The sequence below is a fragment of the Meleagris gallopavo genome, chromosome 2 (assembly GCF_905368555.1).
Source record: "Meleagris gallopavo chromosome 2, MGAL_WU_HG_1.1, whole genome shotgun sequence".
Lineage (NCBI taxonomy): Eukaryota > Metazoa > Chordata > Aves > Galliformes > Phasianidae > Meleagris > Meleagris gallopavo.
In genome coordinates this window covers 57,701,857-57,707,856 of record NC_139405.1, presented here as the reverse complement: position 1 = coordinate 57,707,856, position 6,000 = coordinate 57,701,857, and positions in this window count along the sequence as shown.

The window sequence follows — 6,000 nt, the reverse complement described above, 5'->3', positions numbered from 1 at the left end:
CCAACTGGTCCAGTGCAGGATGTCACAATAATGAGCTCTTGTTTATGTAAAACAAAAACGTCAGAAATCACCATGTGACACCAGAATTGTCAGTCCTTTTTTGACAGTCTCAAAGTCGGTATATGTTGACTGCTTATTTTTGTTGCAGTAGAGGGAAAGAGATTCTGGCAATTTTCAGAGTTAAGAATATTCTGCTGGACAAAATAGTATAATTTGTGAGTACACAAACGTGAGCACACTGAGGAAAAAAAAATGTTTCATTATTTCATCAAGAGCAGTTATTTAAACATATTCCCTTAAGGAATGTGTGCAGGGTCTCCAAATAAAGATCACAGGAGATGCTAGTACCAGAAGTAAGTGTTAATATCAATTAACTGTAGCTCATTCTGAGCTACATCTTCAGGTCCCTTTCATGTACCTAGCAAAATAAGAAATGTAATTCTAGCAAATGGCTTATCTCAGTCTAAAGCTGGCATCTGAAGCAGGTCAGCTGCCACAGGTCAGTGCCATGAAATCAACCATTTTCCCCCCTCACCATAAGGGAAGTCCATGATCACCAGCTTACATGTGAATAAATATCTCTACGGTACCCATACTCAGTATATATTTTTTGAATGCCTACTTTGCTTTGTGCACTGCTGCAGCGTAGCTCCTTGCAGTGTTTCTTCCAGATACTAATTAAATTTTGCATTCAAATCCATGAAGATTTTTGGCAATTTTGCTGATAATCTCTGTACTTTTACTCAGCAAATTGGAAGGGATCCACAAGAATCACTGACACCAACTCTTGGCTCCATACAGGACTACCCATCGTACAAACCCTATGTCTGAGAGCAGTGTCCAAGCACCTCTTGAACTCCAGCAATGCGGGGCCATGACCACTGCCCAGATGAACCTGCTACAGTGCCCAACTGCCCTCTGGTGAAGAACCTTTTCCTAATCTGCTATCTGACCCTCCCTTGATGCAGCTCCACGCTGCTCTCTCAGTCCTACCTCTGTCACCAGAGAGCAGATATCAGCACTACCCCTCCACTCCCTCATGAGGAGCTGTAGGCCATCATGAGTCCTTCCTTCAACTTCCTCTTCTCTGAGCTGAACAAACCAAGGGACTCTAGTTGTTGCTTATACATCTTGCCTTCTAAACAGTTCACCATCTTTATTACCTTTGGAGGCTCTCTAATACTTCTATGTTCTTCTTATATTGTGGCAGTCAAATCTGCACCCAGTGCACAAGGTGAAGCTGCACCAATACAGAGTAGAGCAGGATAATTCCTTCCCTTGCCCAGTGGCAGTGCGAGGCCTGATGCACTCCAGTTGGCTCCTTTGGCTGCCAGGGCACACAGCTGACATGAGTCAACTTGTCAACCAGAACCCTGAGATCTCCTTCTGTGGGACTACTGTCCTTCTCATCCCCTAGTTTCTGTACGTATATGAGGGGTTGCCTCATTAGAAGTGCAGAATCTGGTACTTGCTCTTGTAAAACTTCATGCTTTTTGTGATTGCCCAGTCCTCCAATTTGTAAAGATCTTTCTGCAAGGTTTCTCTACCCTTAAGAGAATCAACAAGTCCTGCTAATTTAATGTAATCTAAAAGCATACATATTAACATAAATATAAGCAAATAGAAAAAAAACAATTTTCAAAGGTTATAAAAATAAAACTTTTTTTTATTAAGATGTAATAGCAGAATCTTAAACAATTTAAAATTCCTTTGATCACATTCATTTAGAAAGTTAGAAGATTAAAAGTCTTAAATGATAGCCTTACAGATAGCAGGAATTCCATGATGATCACTTCAATCTATGTGAGGACTGCTCCAAAAGTAATGGCTCCTTATGTTGGGCCATGACATCAGAGGCAGATGGTGGTGATACGGTAGGTGCAGTTGAACCTTCCTACCAACATTCCATTACATTTTGTTGTCATGCAACAGACAGCAGCAGGAGAGGCAGTCTGACCAAATGGCCTCTGACATGGAAGAGCAGATGAAGTAAATGTGTGTCACTGACTTCCTCCCCGAGGGGAAAAAAAAAAAATAAAAGGTACCCACTGACATTCATCAATGCTTGCTGAATGTTTATGGAGACCAAACAGTGGATGTGAGCTGTAAAGTGGTGCGTGGTACATTTCAGCAGTGGTGACAGTGGAGCATCCCTACTGTTGCAGATATTTACAATCATGGTATGCAGTCACCTGTTCATCACTGGTGAAAACGCATAGCTAATGGTGATATCGATGTTGAAAAATAGTATTTTATAACTGAGAATTTGCTCTATCAAAGCGTTATTTTGTCTGTTATAGTTTCCATGGAAATAAGGACACATTACTTTTAGAGTGACTTACATAGTTTGGATGTTGTACACTCTTTTTCCATAATGTTCTGCACTGAGAATGACCTCCCACTGATCGCCAGCCAGACACTGAGTGACTGAACATTACACACTGGGTACAACCTTGCAACTATTCCCTTGTCCATTGAATAGTCCACCCATCAAATACATATCTCTTCAATTTGGAGAGAAGGATGTTGTCGGGGACCATGTCAAAGGCCATGCAGACAGATGACATCAGTAGCTCCTCCCTCATCAATTGATGCAGTTATGCCATCGTAGAAAATCACTTGTTTAGGCAAGACCTGTCTTTGGGGAAGCCATACAGGCTGTTCCACATCACCTCCCTCTTCTCCATGTGCCTTAGCATAGCTTTCAGGAGGATCTGTTCCTGAAACCTCCCTTGCACAAAAGACAAGCTGACAGTTCAATAGTCCCCCAGGTTGTCCTTTCTACCCTCCTTAAAAACAGGTGTGTCATTGCCATTGTTCCAGTCACTAGGGTCTCCACCTGATTGCCACTGTTACGTTTTCAAATACCATTGAGTGGCTTGACAGCTACTTCAGTCAATTCCCTTAAGGCTCTGAGGCCCATCTCACTGGAACCCCCATATATCTTAGAAATCCATCTTCTATGACTCCTTTAACTTGAGGCCCATCTCACTGGAACCCCCATATACCTTAGAAATCCATCTTCTATGACTCCTTTATCTTTGAGGGAAGATTCCTAGTGGGTTTTATTGAACCACCTGAAAAGTTGAAAGTTGACTTTCTGAAGTTTTAGCATCCTGATTTTATTGCTTATATCCCTCATAAGTATGAGCTCCATTGCGACATGATCAATGCAGTCCAAGCAATATCTAATCCTGATGTCACCCATCAGTTAACTTACATTGGTGAGCAACAGATCCAGCATCACATTCCCCTCGTAGGGCTGCACTGTTCTCACAAAGAAGCAAAATTGTTTCTGAGAGGTTCTTAACAGTACCAGAAAAAGAAATTTGCAGAGAGATCAGTAGAAAGAAGAACTGAACTCAAAGTAGCCAAAGTCCAAGAAATGCTCTCTTTTCTGTGGCTGGTTCTTGTAAAAGCCTAGAGTAGCTCTACCATGGGTCCTCCCCTTCTGGTCACAGGGGGAGCACAAGTGTAAACAATTTGCCTATGCTCCCTGGTCCCACCAACCCTTCACCAGGTGCTCAATCACCAGTTGAAGCTGTGACCAAACAGCTCCCCTGTAAGGTGTCTGTTACTCAGCTCAGAGATTTATCCTTAATGCATTCCAGAAACCTCCTGGATTATCCACAGCTTGCTGTGATGCTTTTCCAGGGGATGACAGGATGGTCGAAGTCCCCCAGCAGGGTGAAAACTTGTGTTTGTGATGTCTCCTGTAGCTGAAGGAAAAAGGCTTCAACAGATAGCCTGTAGTAGGTATCAAGCACAAGGATCCCTCTTTTTTGGTCTCAGTCTTTGTCTCTCACCCATAAGATTTTGACTTGCTCATGGTCATTCTTCCAGGACAGCTTTTCACGCTATTTCTTTATTGGTGCAGAAGGAATGCCTCCTCTCCTCCTTCCTTGCCTGTCAGCTGATAGCCATTGATAGCTGCACTCCTATCCAGGTTTCAATGACTGCAACAAAAAAAGCTGAGCATAGAAGCTGCTGTGTAGTGTTGTGTCTATTAGCTGTCTCTGTTTGCTGCATTCAGGGCATGCTTTGAAAGAGGAAGCAAAGTTAAATAACTCAGTATTACTTGTACAGTCCAATAATGTATATTTTTTGAGTAGGAGGGGGTCTTCTGTTCTGTGCTTTAGTGGAGTATAGTACATCTAGATATAAATAACCCTATTGTCAAGAGATTTATTTAAACTCCTTATCACAAAAGGGGTTTTTCATCTTCTGCATGAGCAGAATGCCTGAACATTCTGCATTTCCTGACAGTTATAAAAGTTATGCAGAAGACAGCATTGAGAAACTCCTCTCCCATACTGAACAACTTAGATGGTTTCTCTTAAACAGACCATTATTAATTGTCTTCAGAAATATTTCAGAAGATTGATTCATGCATAAAAATGCTTTTAGTCAAGGATTTTCTCTGCTTAAAAAGCTTTATAATTTTCTTCTTGAAGAAAGATCTTTAATTACATTGAAGCAATAGAGTGGAATTTATGCATATATTGTAATTATGTACCAGTAAAACTGAAAAGCTCTTCGTTAAAATCATGTGGAGAAAAATCAGAGACATGCCAGAACTTCATTACTGAGAACTTAAGAGGAATTGTGTGGTGGCTTATTATCAGCATTACCTAAATAGAAGGGCACTCTACATATTGCATATGTTGACATAATATTTTAGATTAAAAAACACACTGATTTTGAGAAAACAGAAGAGGATACAAATTAACTCAGTTAGTTAAGCCAAAGAAATTAATTCGACATAGTGATAATAGCACCTTGTTACCTATTTAGTAGACAAGTGTAATAATAAGCATGTTTTTTTTCTAATTTAAATTTTGTATGCATAGATATATATATGGAGCATACAAGATGAAAGATCAAGGTTAGTTCAACCGCAACCTAATTAAATCTAAGTGATCACCAGATTTTATAATTAGTTCATATAATAGTTCATAAGAACTACATGCTTAAAGCATGAGCAGAATATATGCCACACTTTCCGTTTAAACATAAGCCTTTGTGATGAAGCAGAGTTTTCTCATGCTGTAAACAAGAACAGCTGGTACACAGGCAGTCTTACAAGACACTGTAACAACAATACAATAGACTTATTGTTAGTTGTATGTTTGTGTATAAAGAAGTTATTCACGTTTTAAGCACAGAATTGCTGAGCACTTCTGGCCAAATTGCAGACCTTCATCAACAATTCCCTTGAAGTCACAAGCACATTACTTATTATTTTTTAGTGTTAGTCCATATTATGATAAAATATTTAAGTCTTATGAGAAGGGTGGGTTTATTCAATATGCAGCTGCTGACTGCAAATTGGTAGGAGGGAACTGAATAACATTTAATTTGATCAGATCAGGAGGATAATAGTAGAAGGTAGAAATGAGAAGGAAAATAACAGTATCTCCTTATAGTGAATTCCTTTGCTGAAACTCACATATGGCCAACTCCTGCAATTCATCCTTTGCTATCAAGTTCCTTTATATTATAACTCTTCCCATAAAAATAGATAAAAAATAGAAAGGATATTACTGCATATTCTAAGTGAACTAGCTCATTAAACATGAAGAAATGTGACAGTGATTTGATCATGGAAAGTTCACAACGTGATTTGTAGTTGTGTAAAACATCTAGTTAATTATTTGTTAGATAAAAAAATTTAGCATGCATATAAACAACATTCATAATTTCTTAATATTTTCAATATTTCATTTTTTCTTCTATCAGTAACTACTTGCAATGACAGGCAATTAATCACTTTTTTAGGATGACTTTGAAGTAAGTCACATATGAATGGAAGGGACTTCCTCTGTCATCAGGCCTAGTCTTGTTACAGACAAAAGTCTCATGTAATCTGGTACTTAAACAGATCTAATTTGATTTTAAACTCTTACGATTTCTTATCTAAACAATTCCTATGAGAAAACAAACAAACAAATAAACAAACAAAACAACAAAAAGCCACATTGTTATTTCTAGTTCAAAGGT